Here is a 23,773-nt window from a genome sequence, read left to right as displayed (position 1 = left end):
AACAAGGCCCTTCTATGGCAATCAACAAAGATGGAAGTGCAAATAGATCTCCTACAAGCAATTGCAGGCCACCTAGCAGACATAAGCTCCAAGGTGGAGGCCCTTGATGATAGGATCTCCGAACTTGTGGCCTTCCAACGGGGCGATTGTTCCTGTCGCTGCTCTACTCTCATCAAAAAATGGGCCTGTCTTCCCGAGGTCCTAGCAGACATAGTGGAACTAGCGAAAGGGAGCATGGCCGTTCCGACTACAACCAACCAAGAAGAATGGGAGAAGCACAATAGTCCCTTCTACAGGGAGACACAGCTCCCTGCAGCTCCACTTGGACAGCAGAACTCAGCCGACAACGGTAAAAGCAAAGAGCTTACGAACCACACATTAGACAGCAGCCCTAAAGCAACTAAAAATCTACAAAGCCCAAACCCCGTGGACGGCGATGTTTCCGGAACAACCCTGCAGGAGCACAGCTCACGAGCAAAAGATATGCAAGAACTGTAGTTATCAAGGAAAGCAAAAAAGAAGTTAAAGAAACAACAGAAAAAAACAAAGCTAAAAGTGAGACAATCCCAGTTATTGAAAATCAACCAACCGGCCCTAAAACGGGGCACAAAAGCAACCCAGCTGTATCCAATATTTACAGACAAAAACTGGGGCAACAGGGCCTCCCTGGTCTCTTCGACAACAGAAGCCCAACTTAAACAAATAACATCACCAAGGACCTCCAAGGCGAAGGGCCAAAAGACACCAGATAGGCAAAATCATCTAACTGATATCCATCCGATGGCCGGAAACCACTCACCTCCTATAGAGCCGCCATCTCAGACAACTTCGGCAACAAAGAAGCAGCAAGGGTTCACCACAATCCAATTAAACCCAAGCATGCAGATCCAGCCAGCTACATGGATGAACAACGGCCAAAATGTAAGGCCTCAAGGAAGTTCTCCTTCAAGCCATCAAGGAAGTCCAAACAAAGAGCCAACCTTAGCAGTGCTTGCCATAGAAAAGGAAGAAAGAGCACATATGCCGGCTCCTCCGGAAGTTGTCCACGAGGTGGTTTTCACAGCGAGATTTTCGAGCACGGGAAACCACGACATCCTGAACCGGAGTAACATCCTACGCCTGTTCAAACACCTGGACACCCTAGACAAGACAGGCACAAGGGACATAGAATGGGTGAAATTCGAGTGCATGAAGGGGGACACACATGGCGACTCTTCAGTGGTGGGACTGAAGAACAAAGCAATACAACAAGCTGTCGTGGACAATATCACCCGATTTGCTGAATGGGGCATTGAAGTCCGGATCTTGCAGAATCCAAAATATCCACATGTCCTGGCACCTGAAAGAGGGAGAACGACCACTTGGTCGGTATTGCATGGGATAAACAGCCCGGGCCCAAAAGAAAGAAACAAGACGGGTAAAAGGGATCAACTGGGCATTAGAATCTCCTGTCAAAATAACCAACGGGTCATCTGTACCACATCCCCTCTCCCTGATCAAAAGGGACTCGTAAGAAGGAGCACACAGCATTCCTAACCAGGTTAAAAGTCAGCTTGCCAGAGGAGACGCCGAGCCCGGATCAACGTCAAAGCAGCAATTAACCATAATATCATGGAATATAGCAGGGATTAGTAAAATCGGTAAAAACAAAAACTTGAAGCAGTTCCTGGAAAGCGGAGACATAATCTGTTTCCAAGAAACGTGGGCCCTGTCCACCACCGCTCTGGCAGGGTACTACGAACATCAAATACCAGCCGTAAAAAGGAATATCTTCGGTCGTCCATCCAGCGGTTTATCCATCTTCATAAAACACGAGTGCGTACTCACAGCCACTTCTATCAACTTGAACTTCCTTGGTTTGCAAGCAGTACAGATAAGAGGCCTGAGTCTCAATAAACAGCCAACGAGTCTATTGGTAATAAACTGCTATATCAACCCCGCACAGACCTTAATGAAAGAACAGCTGGAGGCACTTGCACAAAAACTAGAAGATCTGCTAAACAAGCACAAAACATTCCAGGTCATCCTTGCTGGGGACTTCAATCTGAAAAATCTAGATAAAACCGAAGCATCTCCCAGGGGCCTGGGCAGGGCAGCCTCCCTGCACGATCTTCTCAACAATCACAAGTTGATATCCACTAACGAACTGAAGAGATCCGGCTCGGTCGGTTGGCAGCCCATGCCCACATTTCGGGATGTTTCAAGAGTAGACTACATCATGATCAGCGAAGAGCTGGTTGCCAGAATGGATGATTTCGAAGTGGAAGACAGGAAGGAAAGTGACCATAGGCCATTAAGAGCAGCATTTCAGCTGGACGTACCGCCTGCCATCGTCTATCAATCCATCGGGAAGTCAAGTGGGGAGGAGAAGCACAGTGCCCTGTGGAGGATTAAGTGGTCAGAAAAGACCAACAGCACACTCCAAATATGGCTGGACCAGGCACAAGAAGGCAGCTTATTGAACAAGCCCTCACTCATAAAAGGATGGGTCAATATAACAGAGGACCTACAATCCAAGCTTGGGAACCCCAAACTTCAAAATCCCAGAACAAACAGGCCATCTAGACCAGGAAGTACCCTCCCACAGGATATACGTGACCACAAAAGTCTGTTGCGCAAAGCACTTGCAGACCAGAAAAGAGGACGCCCCCAAACAGAGGGACCATCGATTGCCTCAGAAAGAAGGTCTGGGAACACAAAAAAGCCGACATGGAAGGCAAGTGGCTCAAGGTCTTCTCCCTGCTTAAACAAAAGAACTCAGCACGACTCTGGAGATACATAAATCAGCTGAGCAACCGAGGGCCATCACGAGAAAATGGGGTTGCGGAAATGGACTGGATACAACACGTGAAGCAGCTATATGCAACAGCCTCCAATGAGGAACCCCCACCAAGCGATAAGGTGGAGGTTGCAGAGTCGGTGCAACAAAGAGGCACAAAACCAGGAGTCCCATTTCCCGTCGGGAAATAGATCCCCGGCCGTCGAAGACGATACCTTACCAACTTGGGCAACTACCCAACAGGTCATCAAAACTATAAAGAGCATGAGGAATGATTGGGCCCCTGGGCCCAACGGGATTCCAGCACCGGTTTTCAAACAGGCACCGGAGTTCTGGGCTAAACTTCTGACTCCGCTCTTCAACTATACCTTCTCAACAGCAATAACCCCTGAGTCCTGGAGGGGCTCCATACTTGTCCCAATCTTCAAAAAAGGAGATCGCCTAAAGCCGTCAAACTACAGGCTCATCGCCCTGTTAGATCTGGAAGCAAAGGCCTACGCTCGTCTACTATTGAATGATCTAGAAAAATGGGTAGAAGAGAGAAACATAATACCCATGTACCAGACAGGCTTCAGGTCCCAGGCATCAACTTTGGACAATGTCTTGACGCTCGCACACCTCTCAGCCCAGGCAACACTGAAGAACCACCCCCCACTCTTCTGCTGCTTCGTGGACTATAGCACCGCCTTCGATAAAGTAGTCAGAAAACGATTATGGTGGAAATTAGAAAAGTGGGGCATCCCTCCAAATTTTTTTAAGGCAATAAGGTCATTACACGAGGATACCTGGGTGAGGGTCAAAACAAGTGCCCGTACAGTCTCCCCCAAAATAAGCACAGAGAACGGGCTGAAGCAAGGGTGCGTGCTGGCCCCCACCCTCTTCAACTTATATACCGCGGATCTGGGTGAGGCACTAAAAGGCGCCAGTCTAATAGCCCCAAGATTAGGAAACGTGAGGCTTCCCGTTCTACAGTACGCTGATGATACAGTTATACTGAACCATACGAAGGTGGGACTGCAAAGAGCATTAAACGCCCTCAATTGCTTTAACATCGCAAACAACTTGACAGTTAACCAAGGGAAAACCAAGGTTATCATTTTTGGGTCCTACCAACGGAAAAAGAAAGCACAGTGGCAACTGGGAAATGATCGAATTAACTTGGTGGCCTCATACAATTACTTAGGGGACTGGTTCACGGAACGGGCCAAGTCGAACATACATATAAATCAGCAGAGCTCTAAAGCCAACAAGGTCACCCACGCACTAAGACAACTTAGCCAGAACCTGACTAGACCTTCCGCCAGCCCCATCCTGATAGCGCTTAGAGCAAAACTCCTTCCGGCAATCAGCTATGGCCACTTAGCCTTCCCCGGGAAATTGGATACTCTTCTTACCTTAGCCCAGGCTAAGGCATATAAATCGGTGCTATTAATACCAAAATCGGCAAGAAATACCAGGCTAAGATTAGAGCTTGGCCTCGCAAGACCAGATCTGATATGTCAGGGGGAGATTATAAAGCTATATTTAAGAATACTGAGGGCTCCGGCCAACTCTTTAAAAAACCATTTGAGATTCATCTTTGAGTGGCCAGGTTCGGAATGGCACATAAGGCTGGGAAAGGCAATTCGAGTCTTGAAGATTGAGGAAGAATGCATGCCGCGGCAGGACATTCCCTTGAGCGCATGGAAGAAAGCCATTAATAGACAAGTCTGTGAAATTTCGTTTGACCTTGACTACAAATCTCTCCGCCGAAGCCCGCACCTGGCCTCACTAAATGATTCATACAGGGCAGGAACAGCACAACCCTATTTAAGTGAGTCCCTCACAACTCAGACCCGAAGCAAAATTTTATATATGAGGCTGACCATGCTGGGGATAGCTGATTTCAATCCTGCTTGGGCTCGAAAAGGGGAATCCATAACTTGCAGATTGTGCTCCTATAAGAAGGAATCCTGGATCCACCTTCTCTGTTGTTGCCCAAACCTCAAAAACGATCGACGGCGACTGCTGCGCCCAATTTGCCTCAGTAAGAGCATAAAGTCTTGTAGTGAAGCATCAGCATTATGTCTGTCCAATACCACCACAATGATCCTGGCAAGACTGGCGAAATTCATCCATCAAATCAGGCTGGCCCTAAAAGCTGTGGACCACAGTGGACAGGACCCATCCACGCAGCATCTTTGACAGTGTCCCATTTGCACGCCCCCTACTAAGAAATTAACGCATCTAGTAAGACACTTATTGCACCGCGGAGAGCAACATATGCGCTCAACTGTAACAGACTAACTCCAAGGCACATAAGTAGGGGAATGGACAACCATGTGGGACTCAGTCATTCGAACAAAATATTTCATGCAATCAAATGATGTAACCAATCACAGTCCCGATTTTAGCATCAGTTTTAACTTCAGCTTTTTAAGTATTTATCCTTTTTTTACATACAAGAACTTGTCTTATTGTTGATTTTACTGTAATGAATTTAATTAATTATACAGTCAATAAAATTGAAATAACGAACAGAGAACGCTACATTGTTTCTAGTTGTTGAAGATATAGTCTTGTTAGAGAGCTGACCTCTTTCCTCTATCTGAATCTTTGCCTAAGTGGTGTTTGAATGGCATTTTTTAAAGAGGCCCTGCAGGCATTTTAAAATGCTCAAGTCTTGTAATTTCCACATAAACAGATGCAATTCTCCAAATAAAAAGCAGCAGAACAGTCCATGAAAAATCCATCTATATTGCCGTCTAAAGTAGCAATTGTCTTATATAAATAAATTACCAGATTTAGGGGCGCTTGCTCAATAAGCAGGACGTGAACTGTAGAGATCAACTTGATATCTTCTGTCCCATCTTCCACATCCTGCAAAATTTGCTCGTCTAAATAGTTTGCCACAGGGATCTAAATGAGAAGTAAGTCGATATGAGCCTGGGTATAACCTATAATAATCTTTTAAATATTGATCCTATGGCTTGTGGTAGCCTGCCTAATAACATTATTTAATAGCCATCGGTTGGTGTTAAGCTACTTGAATGATAGTTGCCTATTTATCCAGGTAAAGCATGATGTTTGAATAACATAAAGCGCATCTACGTATTTCCTCCATTGACTGACCCTTACATATCAAGACAAGTTGTCTCCCCTCTCTTGTTAACCAAAAGGACTGCATGTCAATGTATTAAGAAAAGAATATTGCAGGTAGGTAGATGAAGGTAAGTGCACTCAAGCATAGATTTACTTTTTAACTCCAAATCTACATAACATTGACATATGTATCGCCAAGTTACATGTATGAAATTAAGTATAGTAAACCTATAATTAGCTATATATTACCCGGGTGGATACGGTGGTCTTTGATATTTTGGACACAATATTTAGCCCCATTTGTTTTCTTCTTCAATATCTGGTGTTGAGCCAGCACAATATTCCAACACCCTTGAATACCCTTTATTTAGCCATCTACCAGGTCATTTGCCTTGCCGGCATAAAGTCAGTGTGCATATTCACGAGCTAGATCAGTCTGTCCAGATGAATCTGTTGAGCTTGTGTGTAATTCTGGGATCATGTGCAGTAGCTTTAAAATACCAACATTCATTTATGAATAAGTCTACCAAGAATGGTCCGTGCAATGCTGTCATTTTATGCCATCAGATATTTAGCACTTTTTTGACATCCTAGAAGTTTTAGCAATTTAGTTGTATGTTAGGGGTTTGTTTGGTCCACAAGCCATCATTCTAGGCTAAAGCCATTTCAAATCAAAATTACTTGCGAGCAAGTCTAAGGAATCCCTAGGAGGAATTGCTTTTTCTATATCCGTTACGTTTCCCAAAATTCAGGGGCTTTTGACGAAGTCAAATAGATCCCAACAATGTGATATGGAAAGAGCGCGACACTGGGAGAGCACAACGAGGAAAGATGCATGTACTCCGCTGCCAGGGAAGCCTGTTTGCCAATGAGAAAAAAAAGATTGGCAAATAAATTAGGCCTGGTTTATAAATTAGAGTGCTTCTTTGTTGATTGTGTGGTTGTTGTCACGTCCCCGCTGCATGCGCCGTTGAGTGCAATCACACGCTGGACACAAGGTGGGTGTAAATGTAATTCTTTATTCGTTCCTTATCTTGACGCTGGTTACACACGTCCTTCCCCTTGCTCGGTCCAGTCCAGTCTGCCCTCTTCCTGTCCCCCTGACCGGATGTGGTGTCTGGTGACCTGGTCACCTCCCTCATGACCCACAGGGTCCTAATGTCCTCGGTCCCTCGTCAGGTCACTACATCTCCCCCCTTGTTGCAAACAAATGTTCATGGTGCTATAGAGAGAGAGAGTCAGTCTCGTCGACCCTTCTCCCCAGTCTCTTGTTCCTACTTTTTTCTACGTATTCTCATTGTTCCTTTGTACCCCTTCCTTGGTCGTCGTCTCCTGCCATCATCCTTTCTTCTGCTTTTCAGTCGTCCTCCGTCTGCTCTCTTCTTGTCAGCCTCTCTTCGTGTTGATCATTGTTCTCTGCCCTCCACTTTGCTTCTTCCTCCTCTCTTTCTACAGCCACCCTTTGCTGTGTTCTTTCTTTCGCTCATTTTCCCTTCTTCTCTTCGCTTGCTATCGGCATGTCCTTTGTCTTTTCCATATGTCATCGTTATCAGGCCCATCGTTTTTGCGGTGCTGTTGCTCATCAGGCATGGTCCAGGGGCATCGCCTTTTAGAACATGAATGTCCTCCTTCTTTATCTTGTCCTCGTACCTCAGTTCCTCTGTGAATTTTCCCAAATTCGTTACCTCTTTCTTTGCCCCCCAGGTGAACACTTTTACCTTGGACGCTCTCAGTGTCGGCTTCACTTCCATTTTCTCGTACTCGGATACGCACATGACGTTGCATGTCGCACCACTGTCCAAAATAAAGTCTGCTTCGTGCGCTCCTACTCTTATCTTTGCATTGTCTGTCTTCCCTCGGCTGCTTTTGTCTGCTGGCTCTGTGTGTACTTCCGACATGTGGTATAGTCTTTGCACTTTCTCTTCTTCCTCTTCTTCGCTTGACCCTCGTGACATACTTCTCCTTTCGTTGTCGACATACCTGACGTGTCTTGTTGTCGACTCCTGTTGTCTTCCTGTTCTTTCCTTGTCGCCTCTGACTTGTGCACTATGGCACATACTGGCGTAGTGATTTCTGCCACCACATCTTCTGCACGTCTGGCCAAACGCTGGGCATGCGCCTCTGTAAGGAAATCCCATTCCGCACTGGAAACATGTTCCTTCGCGTGATCTCCTTTCCTTTTGTTCCCTCCAGTCATTCTTCCCTCGGCCTGTGCGATCTCTGCTTGTCGTGAAGTGTGCATTTTCTATTTCAACGCTCTTCCCTCTTTCCATTTCCTTTGCATGCTCCGTTGCTCTAGCCTCTGCTCTTGCCAGTGACAGGATGTTCTCCAACGACGTTGGCTCCTTGAGTATTCTTGCCCTGAATCCTGTGTCGCGACAGCCTTCAATGAGTCTCAGTCTTATTGCTTGCTCGTTATCGAATTTGTCGAACTCACAATGTGTCACCAATTTTCTCAATCTTGTCGCGAAGTCATCTAATGTTTCGTCTGCTCGTTGACACGCAACCGTGAATGTGTATCGTTCGAAATCAATGTTTCGCTGTGGGTCGAATTTGGCTGTTAGGCATTTTTTTAGTTGGTCATATGTTTTTGTTTCTTCGGTGGGCAGTGTCACCAGAAGTTCTTCGACGTCATCCCCTGCTAAGTTCAGCAGTAGCCCTCGTTTCTTTCCGTCTGCTACATCTGTATCTTCTACGTATCTTTCAAACCGTCTTATCCACTTCTCCCACCTTATTCCTGCCTGTGGCTCCGATATGTTGAACGGTAGTGGGCTCCTGTATTGTGCGCTGGGCTTTGGGTCTGCCATTCTTGCCTTTTTCCTTTTCCTTTTCTTTTAGCCTTTTCTAGGCTTTCCTTGTCCTTTTCTTGTCTTTGCTTCTTCTTTGTCTTCTGTTATTCTCCTTTTCTTTTAGCCTTTTCTGGGTCTTCCCTTTTGTGTCCCTTTTGTGTCCTCTTTTTCCTTGTCCTTTTCTTGTCTTTCCTTCTTCTTCTTTTTTTTTTTTTGTGTTCTCCTTTTCTCTTTTAGCCTTTTCTTGTCTTTCCTTGTCTCTTTTAGCCTTTTTTAGGCTGTCCTTGTCCTTTTCTTTCCTTTTTTTCCTTCTTTTTCTTTTTCGCCTGACTCTGGAATGGCCGCTCTATTTGTTTCTATGGCCTTTTTTTCTATTGTCCTCTTTTTCAAAATGGCCGCTCTCTTCTCGCGAGTTTTCGCAACTGAAATCTCGTTCGCCTGGCCTTGAGATGGTCCCTTCCTTTCTTCTATCTTCTCATTGGCTCTGCCCGCCTGACTGTCCAATGGCCGCCGAGCTGTGCTCTCGCGAGATCTCGCGCTCCTATCTCGAGCGCGAGGACCTCGCGCTTTGACTTCTGGCACTCGCGCTGTGCCTCGAACGCTTCTTACCGCGTTCTGCTGTGGCTCCGTTTGATGCTCTCGGGGTGGGCTCCTGTGTAGCTCCTTTCTTCTTTCCGTCACCGCCGGCCTCGATCACGCTGTCGATGTCCTGCACGCGTGTTAGTCCTCCCACCTTCGTCGCCAGTTGTCACGTCCCCGCTGCATGCGCCGTGGAGTGCAATCACACGCTGGACACAAGGTGGGTGTAAATGTAATTCTTTATTCGTTCCTTATCTTGACGCTGGTTACACACGTCCTTCCCCTTGCTCGGTCCAGTCCAGTCGGCCCTCTTCCTGTCCCCCTGACCGGATGTGGTGTCTGGTGACCTGGTCACCTCCCTCATGACCCACAGGGTCCTAATGTCCTCGGTCCCTCGTCAGGTCACTACAGTTGTGGTGGATATTTGTGATGCCAGTGTCTACATTTAAGTGTGAGCGCAGTTTATGCATGAATTTTTTATTTCTTGAAACCTGGGCTGAAGAGTGTGCTGCTGCTGCAGGGGCTGACATGCAAATGACGTTAACGCCATGGACTGCAGCATCAAAGTTACATGCACCCTGCCCCTGCATGCCAATATGCTACATTGGGGGAGGGTCCTGTCATAGAACATTCGCAATGCTGCTGGCATGCTATGTTGTAGTCCATGACCCAAAAAGTGTAGGCCCTCATTTATGGGGATTTGGCGTAGGGCAGAGCAGCAAGTCAGCTTGCTGAACTGCCCTACGCGAAAGTGAAAGGGCAGGAATGCACCGTATTCAGGCAATATTGTGCATTCCAGTCCCTTCCCCTTGTGCTTGCGCCATTTTGAAAGCCAAGCGCCAACGTAGGCACCCTTGTACCATGGTTCAAGGGTGTCTGTGTTGTTGGCAGGATCGTCTTTGTGTTGGAAGGGCACCTTCCGCACAGAAACACTTTTAAGAGGCGTTGTCCTCTTTCTATGTGTGCTACAGAATGCAGCAGAAAGAGAAAGGGGATAAAATGAGGAGAAATAAAGTCATTTATTCTCGTTATTCCTCACCTCTAGAGGTGTAATGTTTTGGCACTTACACAGGTTTGCATGCTCTTGTAAATCTGGGGCAGTGTCAAAATCATGGGTGTTGCGTGGGAAAACCCACCACAACGCCCATGGAATGCCTCCAGAGGAAGAATAAGGCAAGGCAGTGATTTGCACTGCCTTGCCTTACTCCATATGTATGAGGCCACTCAAAGCCAAGCATAGTAGCTTTGTGTGACCTCATAGATATGACTTTGTAATTTGTGCCGCTGGAGCGTCACAAAAAGTGATGCTCTGGTAGCGCAAGGGTCTCGAAAATATACCCCTTAGTCTCATTAAAGAATGCATCTATTTTTGTGCCAATCATAACCATGGGTGGATCTTTCACAATTCGGAAATGTGTATAAGCAGTGACACATTGTCCTAAATAGATGTCAACTTGGGTTTAGGAACACATGAATGATGTGTGCATTAATCTTGATAATTGGGCTTTCAGTAGAGTAATTTCAAATTTCCTTATGGCGACCCTGACTTACTAGCTATCTCTAGTGCAAGACTTGATGCTAACGGAAATGTGGGAACTCTGTAACCGTATGTGTGTTCCAATCACAAATCCTATTTGAAAGAATTTTTTTGTTATTAAATGTTTTGTGCAGGGGGGCGTGGCTTGGCGCCCAAGGACAATGGCGGTGTCCGATTGAAGCTCTGGGCTCAGCTCGGCAAAGCTGCGCATTCACCAGCCTACCGCGAAGCCTTCCCTCACTGAAGTACGTCGGAAGGTATGAAGTCGGCGTCGCGCACTGAACCGCTCGTGTGCGAACGCTGCCAAAAAGCATTTCTACCTTCTTTTATACGAGTGAAATATCGCTCTGTGGCGGCCACCATCTTCTTTTGTGAGTTTTCACAACAATGAACCTGCCTCATATGTACGCCGCATTTTCACCTCCAGAGGCAGCTAATGAGGCTAATTTCATATATCAAAGTCCTCTCTCTTGGATTAACCTCTACAACTTCTATTTTTTTTATTTTTTTTCCTTTCTTCTTTAATACATTTCTGTTAGTCATCAACAAGTGACTCTGGCAGCCATTTTATGGACTATCTAATGATGAAGCACTACACTGTTTTATTCTGCCATGCAAGTTTGTTAGCCCTAGTAACAATTTCTCTTAAGCTGAGAACACTACTATCTTTTTTATCAATTGTCTGGAGTATTATACAGTCAACTTGGTCTATTCTCTATAGCTTATTCTCGCCTCAAACAGCATATAATTGGCCCACCAGATACCCTATCAATCCTTTGCCCAAACCTCCATCTCATCTTTTTGTAGTCCATTCCTGTTAGCTATAATACAGTGATTTTGGCAACCATTTTTAAAGATTTTCCACTCATGTAATGCCTTCAGTGTTACCGTATGTTCATGCTGCCATGCACGATTGTTTGCCAATGATTCACCAACTCAACTAAACAATTTTCACCTCAGGCTTGGAGCTCTATTAACTGTTTTCTTGTTCGTTTGGAGGAAGTCATAATTCATTTTAATTATTATCTCTGCCACACCTTATACGTCGATATTCTTCAGCGTAACCAGCGCTTTTTCATGTTTCTCATATTTTTCCACTCTAGATGTGTTTAATGGGCAGAACCAAAACATTCCTCCCCACATCTCCAAAAGTGAAGCAATCTTTTATTAAAAATTCAAAAGTCTTTACAGCATTTTCCAAACTTGAAGACTCTATTATCTCCGCCGCAATCTCCGGAGTCTACAATGGATCCTCTTCCTTCAGCTTCGGGAAAGTCAGTCACAAAATGTTTAAAAAAGGCCCCTCCTTCTCCTCACAAGTCAGTCTCACCGGTCTCTATGGAGCTCCTATTGGAGGAAATTAGAGCTCTCCAACATTTTATGGAAGAGAATAATGTTAAATTGCAAATTCTTACGGACAACTGGTCACAGCTCAGCCCCTTGTATTTCTTAATTTAATCACAGTTTTTAGAAAAGTCATAATAGCACACAAGGTCCGCATTTCAGTTGCTCTTTGCAGAAATAATAAAGCAGATTTGGCATGGACAATTTTTGAGTCCTTTAAAATGTCCACCAGGAATCTCTGGCGCGGGATTTTAAAATAGGGACAAAGTAATACAAAATGAAGGGTGTCCTGCGGAGACCTATTGTCGCAGCCGCAGGCACCCTTCTGCTCAATTGTTTGCGTAAAACCAGGCGGATCAGCTAAAAGATTGTGCAACAAATTGAGCCTAAAACGAGTCATTAAAAACCTCTCATGTTGACTATACATTAAAAAGAAATAAGGTTCCATGCCCATTTCATTACACACAAGCGAATGAGCAACTACCGAGGATTTAATAGAGTCAAGTTCCATCCTCCTACAATCACATTTTTCCAGTAGTTGCTTTTGTACAAAGTGTCTGCAATGGCTATCCACATTTGAGGGGTCCAAGAATAACCTTTGCTGGTCAATATCCCCAAGTGTTTCTTTAATATATTTCAACCACGGAATTTGGAGCCATCTATCTCTCCGTAAGCAATCCTGTATGATCTGTCTGGATAATTCCGCATTAGGGTTTAACCAAATTTTGAGCCAGGTCAGTATTGGTCTCAATCTAATCAAGTCAGATATGTATGGGGTACCCAGCTCTTTGTGTGTTATTGCTGCTGGGATGCCCGGGGGAAGCTTTAAGAGTTTTTTTAGGAATTTGTCTTCCTCACTTTGTATCTGTTGTGCATCCCTAAAACCCCACACCTCTGCTCCATAGATAGCCTTCGAGGTACTGACCGATCTATACAATGTCAACACCTGCTCAGGGGACCAGCGTCCTATTCGCCGGGCAAAGTTTAGTATGGCCCCATTTGCTGTGACTAGTTTCCTGGACCTCTCCTCAATCAATGGGGCAAACTTAATCTTTTCATCAAATAGGAGACCCAAATACGGGAAAGTGGTCACAGTGTCCAGGACATGTTCCCCTAGTTTGAACACAAATCTCTTATGCGATTTCTTTCCTACTACCATGATGAAACATTTTGTCAAATTGACGGAAAGGTCCAGATTCTTCATAAAATCAGCAAAGCCTCTAATTAGGAGCTGGAGACTGACTGCGGTTCGCGCGAGGAGGACCGCGTCATCCGCGTACAAAAGTACCGGGATGTGACGCGGACCTACCTTTGGGCAGTCAGTCCCCAGTGCTAGTAAGGCACTCTCCAGGCCATTTATATAGAGAGAAAACAAAAAAGGCGCCAGGATGCACCCCTGCCTCACCCCGCCAGAGCACGGGAAGGGATCGGTACTCACCCCCCGCGCTATAGCGGACCTTGGCAGTGGTGTTCAAGTGCAGTTCCCTAAGAACGTTAATAAGATCTGGGTCAATTCCCAAATTGTACATAAGTGACCATAGTTTGGCTCTATTAACGTTATCAAATGCCGCTGCTAAGTCCATAAATCCCATGTACATGGTCCCATCACTCGTCTTAGTATATTTAGCGGCAAGGAGGTATAGATTGAGGCATTGGTCACTAGTTGACCTGCCTGTTCGAAACCCGTACTGGGTGTCCACCAAGATGTTATGAGTATCAGTCCACTCTATTATGCGGTTAAGAAGTGCCCTCCCGAGTACTTTAGCAGAGACGTCAATCAGAGAGATTGGTCTATAACACTGCGGGCTGTCCCTACAGCCTTTCTTATATATAGGGACAATCACTGCAGTGGACCAGGATCGCGGGAGACCCGTTTTGATTGCTGCATTAAGTACTCTCGTTACTATTGGTGCCCATAGATCAGTGTTACTTAAGAATAGGTCTGGTGGGGTGCCATCCGGGCCGGGGGCTTTATTTCGTGTCAGCCCTAGGATTGCTTTTAGAACTTCCTCCAGAGATAATTCTAGTTGTTCTGCCCTAGGCCCCTTCCAGATTCCATCTCCAATGTCTACCTCCTGCTGATTATACAAAGATTTAAAATGGTTAATCCAATGTTCTGGTAATATGTTGGAGCTGATAACTGGGGAGCTTGAGTCATGAAAGCAGGGTCTGTTTATAATTCTCCAAAACTGGGCGTAATCCCTGTTTTCTCCTGCTTCCCTAAGGTCTGCCCAAACTTCTTTTTGAAGAGCACTCTTTCTTCTCTTTACCTGGGTTTTATAATTCTGTCTGCATCGGGCAATTTCCATCTTATCCCTCGGGGTCCTTTTTAAACTCTGTTTTAGTTCTCTTAATGCCCTTGAGCAATTGGTGTCGAACCATCTAGGGGAAGATAATTGCTTAACAGGCTTCTTAGTTGACAGTAACCCTTCTATTATTTTAGTTAAAGTTTCGAATGCCACAACCACTCCTCTGCCCTCTATTGTGGGGTCTAGACAGGTCTCTATATGCTCTTTCCCATCACCCACTAGCTTAAAGTAAAAATCTTGTGGGTTGATCATTGTCCACCTTATCCGTCTCCCTTGATCTGTTGCTTGGATTTGGGTTTCAGTGACACCCCCTAAGTTTTTCCCCGGTGAGACATTATAATTAATTTCTAGGGAAAGGGGATTGTGATCACTGAAGGGACTCCACGCCGTTCTTGTTCTAATAATCTGCTCTTTAGAGCAGGCAGAAATCATTATGAAATCTATTATCGACCCACCACCTCTCCCTTTAAATGTGGGTATAGGGGTCTCCCCTGCTTCCAATGCAACTAAATCCATAACATGGGTGAGCGCAAAATTATCTAAGAGCTTCATCAGAGCTGTGCCCTCTTTATTGTCGTCAAAATGTGGGCCCTTTTCTAAAGGGCAGGAAGACCAGTCAACAGAGATAGGAACTAATTTGGGGCACCGGTGACAATTAAAATCCCCCATCAATAGAACAGTTGGTTCAGGTCCCTTCATCCTCAAATCCAGATCCTCATTTAACCTACTCTCCAGCTCTAATATTATAGGGAGATTCCCATCAACCGCCCCAGAGTTATAGAAATTTAGGAATAGTAGTCTCTGCCCCTGGTACTGCAGTGAAACTGCTTGTAAAGTGTCTGACGCCCAGTCTGACTGTGACCAGGTACCCTTTAGATCTAAATCTACATATATTGCTAAGCCTCCTTTTGCTCTCCTAGAATTTGTCTCTTGGGCAGGTCTGAAAAAACACTTATAGCCCTCCAATTGGCAGTGGTCAGAATTACGTGCCCACGTTTCTTGGAGAGCTATAACATGAAAGCCCCTTATGAATTCTTCCCACTCCTTGTTTTTAAGTTTAGCTTCCAGGCCTGCTACATTCCAGGATAGCACAGTCAATCCAGCCCTATTCTCTTTCCCTCTAACTATAATAGATTCATTTACTCTAACCTCGCCCGCTACTGATGGATCTATAGAGTTTACACTTTTCTCCCCCTGATTCGGGAGTTCTTCTGACCTCAAGGTTTGTTCCTTCTCAGCACTCTCACAACTACCCTCTATTCCTCGGCGTGGGCATTCACTGACAGGTGAGGATGTTACATGATTATTTTCTATCTGGGTGAGTCAATCATTATCCTCCAGTGACTGCAGAGGGGCAAATCTGTTTCTCCACTGGAAGTAGTCATGTGGGGGCAGAAGCTGATCGGGGTGGCCTAGTGGTCTTGATCTTTGTATGCGTTGTGGTCTTCCGGGGTTCCACCCACCATCATCATCAATACGATTGATGTTCCAGCTCCTTGGGTAAAAATACCCGAGTGGGAGTGCGCAAATTGTGCTGGTTTGATTCCTGTTGGGATTCTTCAAAATATAATCAACCAGTCTAGTATCTCTAAAATTTGCGACTATACAGTCCCCTCTTATATCTTTTTTCCTCCCACCCAGCCAATTCACTCGTCTTACATGCACTATCTCACCTCTGTCCCCATTATTTAAGGGTCTATGTATATTCAGCCACTTAGAGATTTTGGTATGTAATTGATGGTGTGATTCTCTCTCGGTGGGCCTAATTTCTGGCACCCCTGCAAAGACTATTATAAAAGGCGTGGCCTCTGGAGGGAGATCTATGTGTGGGGCGGGGCTATTTGTAGTATAGAAAGGATCAGAATCTGTGTAACATGGGTCATAATTCCTGTCTCTCTGGGGACAGTCATCCTGTCTCCATTTCATTAGTGGTTGTACAGGGGGTTTATCCCTATTTTTGGAGTTCATGTTTTGAGTGTGTCCCTCTCTTGGTTTGTCGTTGGAGCCCTCTCTTTGATTTTGGGGAATTTTTGGTGCCTCGTGGATCTGGGCAATTGTGTGTTGAGTATGACTAACACAATTATTATTATTTGGCAATCTGTTAATGTTTGCATTGTCATTGGAAACCATCTCATTTGGTAGATTAGAGTCAATAGAGGGTTTCGTGAGTGCGTGTTTTATTGCCTTGCTTTGTTTAGACAACTCACACACAATTTTGTCCACCTTGCTTATAATAGGTTTCAACTGTGCAGTTATAAAGGATTCTAATTGTTTTTGGAGGTCTCCTAAGACTACCTCAGCCCATCCTGGTGGAGTTGTTTCTGTTTGGGTATTATTTTCTACTAGTATAAACTCGTGCCTGCTGTTAGAGCGACTGCCTCTTGCAGATTCTTTCCTTTTCCTCTGTGGGCCCTTGGTCCTCCCCTGGCGCTTCGTTTTTCTCTGACGGGTCCTTTCGCTACGCCCGGAGATTTCTAACCCCGGGGATTGTGCACAAGGGACATCCTCAGTGTCATTGTTTGATGGGGTCACGTTTCCTATCATGTTTGGGCTATCTGCAATTAGTGAGTCTCTGGTGGGTGATGGAATAATTGCATTAAGGTTAGGTGAGGAGGATAAACTCCGTTCCATTCGTTCAATTTCCCCCGAGACCTTTTTTAACATTAAATCTATTGCAGTAGGTTTATTTCCTTTTGTTAGGGCAGACTCCTTCGTTGCCGCTCGCGTTTGCTTAGAGGTCTCTCTAGTATATGTTTTACTCACAACGGAGCATGTGTTGGGATGATTAGACATTTTTCCTTTTAGGGCTCCGGCTTAGTCACTCTTGTGACCGCAGAAACAAGTTTAGGTATAATGCTTTAGTTGTAAGTCTCACAAATAACAGGTGACAAAACTGGCTTAGATCTCTAGCACCCCTATTCCTACAACCATAAATTACTACTACTTCTCTCAAAAGGGCTTCGTCAACAGTTACTCAGTCCCGCAACTCGATGTAAAGTACCTGAGTCAATTGTTGGAAGTCAAATGTCAGATGGGGCCAAGGGGAATGGCCCGACCCGTCCCTCGTCGTCCCCGGACGGCCACAGACGGCCCGCCCTCTGCCCGGGCTCCGCCCGGCGTCGCCCGCGCGCGTCCCGCGACGCGGGAGGAAGGGCTCGCTGATGTACGCCTCCCGGCGGAAGCGGCAGCCCAGCTGACAGGCGGCGTCCCCGGGAAGCAGGGGACGCTGGGGATTGTGGTTTCTTCTCCTGCCCTGCCCCTCTCGGCGGCCGCGAGTGGTCAGCGGCGGCGGGGGCTAGCAGGGTTGAGTTTAGGCGAGGCAATGCAGGAATGGCAAGGTGTTTGCCCCAAACGCTGGTGCCGGTGGTTCCCGCTCTGCCGGAGGAAGGGCTCGCTGATGTACACCTCCCGGCGGAAGCGGCAGCCCAGCTGACAGGCGGCGTCCCCGGGAAGCAGGGGACAGTGGGGATTGTGGTTTTTTCTCCTGCCCTGCCCCTCTCAGCGGCGGCGGGGGCTAGCAGGGTTGAGTGTAGGCGAGGCAATGCAGGAATGGCAAGGTGTTGGCCCCAAACGCTGGTGCCGGTGGTTCCCGCTCTGCCGGAGGAAGGGCTCGCTGATGTACGCCTCCCGGCGGAAGCGGCAGCCCAGCTGACAGGCAGCGTCCCCGGGAAGCAGGGGACGCTGGGGATTGTGGTGTCTTCTCCTGCCCGGCTCCTCTCGGCGGCCGCGAGTGGTCAGCGGCGGCGGGGGCTAGCAGGGTTAAGTGTAGGCGAGGCAATGCAGGAATGGCAAGGTGTTGGCCCCAAATGCTGGTGCCTGTGGTTCCCGCTCTGCCGGAGGAAGGGCTCGCTGATGTAGTCCTCCCGGCGGAAGCGGCAGCCCAGCTGACAGGCGGCGTCCCCGGGAAGCAGGGGACGCTGGGGATTGTGGTTTCTTCTCCTGCCCTGCCCCTCTCAGCGGCCGCGAGTGGTCAGCGGCGGCGGGGGCTAGCAGGGTTGAGTGTAGGCGAAGCAATGCAGGAATGGCAAGGTGTTGGCCCCAAACGCTGGTGCCGGTGGTTCCAAGGAGTCAAGGAGTCATGTGCTACTGTATCACAACTTCATTCAAAAGTCTCTGTGCTTCAACGACAAGTCGAGGACCTTAAAAATTGAAATTGACGGAATAACCTTCGAATTTATGGCTTGGCGGAAGGACTTGAAGGATCAGACGCCCTTACCTTGTTTAAGTCCTTCCTCCCGATGCTCCTTCATATGTCAGATGGTACTGTATTTAACATTCAACGAGCACACAGATTGGGTCGTGTTCTACTTCCTTCTAATGCTTCCCCCTCACAGCGACCAAGTGGGGTGATCTTATATTTCTTGGAGTATACAGACTTGCTAAAAGTTTTGTCAGCGGCCAAATCTATTCCAAAATTCACATGGTCTGGCTCCACTTTATTTTTTACACTGGATTATGCCAAAGCCACTACTAATAGACGCAAAGCTTTCCTCAATATGAGATCTGACCTTAGGTCATTGGGAGCTAGCTATGGACTTTTCCATCCATGTCTCTTTAAGGTTACCTACAATAATAGACCAACTACGTATGAGGATCTGATGAGACTTCAGAGCTTCATAAACTCATGCAGACCAGTTAATATGGACTCCTCTACTTCTTCATCATCATTCAACACTTAATGTTATACTGTCTCAAAATGTTATATTTTCATCTTCATGGTTCTGTATGAGTTCTGTGTTATCTTGGTAATAATATTTATATCAATATGAGAAGTTGTTGGTTTAATTACAAAACTGTTTTACATTGGTTTCAGATACGGTTAGTTCCCTGGGTGTGTTCTTAATGTCTTGTTTTCCGATGTATGCTATGTCTTATTATTTATCTTCCTAATGGTTATTTTCTGCTTCCACAGATTTGTCCCTCTTTCTCATGCGTGGTCTTCCACTGGTTTCCTGTGTGTCTGCACTTGGATGTTCCGTCTGTCCACGTGGCTTCACCTCCCCCCCTCCACACCTTCCTTTTATAGGTATGTTTCTTGTTTTGTTTTTCTTTCTTTATGTTTTATTTCTCTTCACTACTCAATATGTCTCAAAACTTATGTTCACCTGCTTTCTTGTTGTCCTTAGCATTTATCTTTATCTCTCTTTTTTATATCTTCTCTCTGCCTTCATTACTGCATGTCCACTTATTGTCATTCTACTACATTGCTTTCTTTCAACTATAAAACTTACCTTCCATGCTGCTGCTATAACTTGTTTACCTTTTGCTCTAAATTTTCTTTCTCAATTCTCGTTATGTGAACCTTATATTTTTCCTCATCTTGAAACTGTTTACTTCCTTCTTTCATTTTATCATTGTACTCTTTTTTGTTCTTTGATAGAATTGGGCTTTTATTCAATAATCGTAGATCAATTTGTTTTCATTAATCCATGTCATTAAAATTGATTACTTGGAACATCGTGAAAGAGCACTCCAACCCCAACGCCAGCAACAACGACATCACGCCTTCTCAAGACCTCTGCAACTCTCTGGCCACTTTTTTTCACCGTAAGATCGTCGACATACACGACAGCTTCGGCGCTCAGAACTCGTACCCCACCACCGAACCTACACCCCCCACCACCACCCTGGGCGCCTGGACTCAGGTCAGCACGGAAGATACCACCCACACGATGAACACCATCCACTCCGGCTCCCCAGCCGATCCCTGCCCACACCACATCTTCAACAAGGCCGACTCCATCATCGCACCCAAATTTCGGGACATCATCAACAACTCCTTCATATCCACCACCTTCCCAGAGAGCTGCAAGCACGCAGAGATCAGCGCCCTCCTGAAGAAACCCACCGCAGACCCCTCAGACCTCAAGAACTTCCACCCCATCTCGCTCCTCCCCTTCACTGCTAAAGTCATCGAGAAAACCATCAACAAACAGCTGACAGCCTTCCTGGAGATGAACGGCTCCCTCGACCCATCGCAGTCCGGATTCCGAGCGAACCACAGCACCGAGACTGCCCTCATCGCGGCCACCGACAACATCCGGACCCTGCTGGACAACGGAGAAACTGCCGCCCTCATCCTGCTCGACCTTTCGGCAGCGTTCGACACGGTCTGCCACCGCACCCTGACAACCCGCCTCCGCCACGCCGGGATCCAAGGAAAGGCCCTGGAATGGATCACCTCCTTTCTCTCCAACAGAACCCAAAGAGTCCGTGTCCCGCCCTTCCTCGCAGAAGCCACCAAGACCAAGATCATCTGCGGCGTACCTCAAGGCTCCTCGCTCAGCCCCACCCTCTTCAACATCTACATGAGCCCCCTGGCAGCCATCGCATGCAAGAACAACCTCAACATCATCTCCTACGCCGACGATACCCAACTGATCCTCTCCCTCAACAACGACCCCACCTCCGCCAGAGCCAGCTTCCAGGACGGAATGAAAGACATCGCAGACTGGATGAAGCTCAGCCGCCTGAAACTGAACTCAGACAAGACGTAAGTCCCCATCCGCGGCCCATCCACCACCGCCTGGGACGATTCCTGGTGGCCCCCTGCTCTGGGCCCCCCACCCAAGCCCACGGACCATCCTTGACTCCTCCCTCACGATGCCCAGGCAAGTTAACGCCGTTACCTCCTCCTGCTTCAACACACTCTGCATGCTCTGTAAGATCTTCCGCTGGATCCCCACTGTAACCAGGAAAATGGTCACCAAGGCCCTCGTCACCAGCCGTCTGGACTACGGGAACGCCCTCTACGCTGGGACCACCGCCAAACTACAGAAAAAACTCCAGCACATCCAGAACGCCTCAGCAAAACTCGTCTTGGGCATCCCCCCGACACAGCCACATCTCCGCCCACCTGAGGGACCTGCACTGGCTCCCCGTCAGCAAGAGGATCACGTTCAGACTCCTCACCCACGCACACAAGGCTCTCCACGACTTGGGCCCCGAATACCTCAACAACCGCCTCACGTTCTACACGCCAACCCGCCAGCTCCGCTCCGACAGCCTCGCCCTCGCCACTGTCCCACAGATCCGCAGAACCACCACCGGAGGAAGATCCTTCACCTACCTGGCGGCCAAGACCTGGAACACCCTCCCCACCCACCTACGACTCACCCAGGACCATCTGTCCTTCAGGAAGCAACTCAAGACCTGGCTTTTCGAGCAGTAGCAGCCCCCCCACCGCCTTGAATCCCTAGCGGGTGAGTAGCGCGCTTTACAAATGTTCTTGATTGATTGATTGATTGATTGAACGTAAGGGGCTTGAATTCTCTCATTAAAAGGCAACAAGTATTAGCTCATTTAGCCAAATTAAATGCAGACATTGCTTTTTTACAAGAAACCCACCTCTCAGAGGTTGAATCCTTCAAGTTGAGAAAGGGTTGGGTATGAGAGGTCTTCTTTTTTACGGGAGATGGCAAACGAAATGGTGTAATGATACTGTAGTAATGCGTAGTAATGCTTAGTAATGCTAATCTATTAGAGTCTGCAGTAGAATCTAGTTCTGTAGAGCAATCTAAAATGTTTATGTGAATGCAGGCTAGTTGCCTAGCATCATAGGAGTTGCTGTTGGCTTTCCTGTGGGTAGGACGCTGTATAAGCTGTTACTTAATAAAGAAGATACATATTTCAACCTTCTGCATTTGGAGTGCTTCTTCACATTGGCGACAATCCTGGGATACTATTGATCTTCTTCTACCAACATTCAACTTCCCACAATCAACTTTCAGATTTCTTCTTTCAAAAGAACCGATTTTGGTATCTTCACCCTTAACACGAAATTGCTTCTATCGAGTTGCAATTTAAGGTACTGTTTTTGATAATTATTATCAGCCTCTGAAGGGCTTCACCTCATCTCTGTGCTCTGCTTCATGCTTTGAGGCTTGAACAGAATACTTCGAGACATTTATTTAAAGGAAACCCTACTCTAAATGTTTCCAATGCTTACGCTGAGGTTTGGATTTAAAGCGACTCCTTTTCAACTTTGTTAAGCACTTTTACTAACTTAAACGGCGCTCGAGCACTTCGGTGTTTCTGTTACCTTCAGCGCTCGAGCCACAGCCTTAACAACAGGGTTACTTTGGATCATTCAAATCTTGCGCACGAGTCTTACCTGTGGAAGCTGCATGCAACTCCATTTCTCCTTTTCTTCCACACTCCGACGCGGCACGGAATTCTCCAGTCCACGTTCGTTGTGCTTGTTGCTCATTGGTAGAAGCTTGTTACACATCATACTCTGCAGTCACGTGCTCTCTGATTCAGTGCCATTGGCGCTTGCTTCCTGCTTAGATACCTGATGCTTTACAGCTCCATTATTCTCCAGCCCTGCGTCAGCAATTTGAACTAACTTTATCTGTATTCGTGCTGACGCGCACAGCTATACAGCTCAAAAACTTATCAAGCTCACCGGCGCTGATGCGTACAGCCTCTTAATAACATTGTATCTGTGGCTTTCTGTGCGCTGACGCGCACAGCTAAACAACGAAGGAATGTGTTTGACTATGCACATGCGCTGATGTGCACAGCTTGCAGCTAACCAACAGAGGAATTCAATTAACTAAATCATGTGCGCTGATGCGCACAGCTTCTTAACGTCTGGTATAAAACTCATTTCAACTGTTCTTTTAATTATTTCAACCCTAAGCTGCTAAATGGTTATATTTCTACTACATCTGCATAGTTTATGAACGTAGAGTTTTTATTTAACTTGGCTAATATTTATTGCATTATGTCATAAGTTATATTCTGTCATTGATTTAACATTGTCATTGATTTGACACACCACTTCATTGGTTTATCACCTACTTATAGTTTATTTGCATAAGTGTTATATCGCATATTTTTCACTATGCAGAATGGTACATCACCACCTTTTTTCCTTTCAAGTCCAGGCGATCAAGAATTATGCACCTGTTTGCGGAGTTTCCTTAAGTGCTGAAAGGAAATCTGCGTTGCTCTTACATTGTCATGGCACTGAAGGGCAAGAAGTTTTTGAACATCTTCCCGACTTAACTGACGATGAGTCCCCTAATTTAAATAAGTTTGAGGTATGTCTTAAAAAGCTCGACAAACACTATCTCCCGAAAATTAGCACTATCCTTGAGCGGTATCATTTTGGGAGGAGGGTACAGAAAGAGGATGAGTCTGTTGAAAAATATATTACTGCGTTACGCAAGTTAGGTGCAACCTGTAAATTTGAATGTGCCATCGAAGAGCGAATTAGGGATCAATTCATGTTGGGTTGTTCCATTGAAAAAGTTAAAGATGAGCTCTGACAAATAGATGACCCTAAACTTGATGAGGTTATTGAGATCGCAAAGAGAATTGAACACTCTCTTGCTTGCGTAGAAGTCAT

Source organism: Lissotriton helveticus, chromosome 1_1 (genome assembly GCF_964261635.1).
Source record: "Lissotriton helveticus chromosome 1_1, aLisHel1.1, whole genome shotgun sequence".
NCBI lineage: Eukaryota > Metazoa > Chordata > Amphibia > Caudata > Salamandridae > Lissotriton > Lissotriton helveticus.
The sequence above is the reverse complement of the archived record's forward strand: the minus strand, read 5'-3'. Positions refer to the sequence as shown.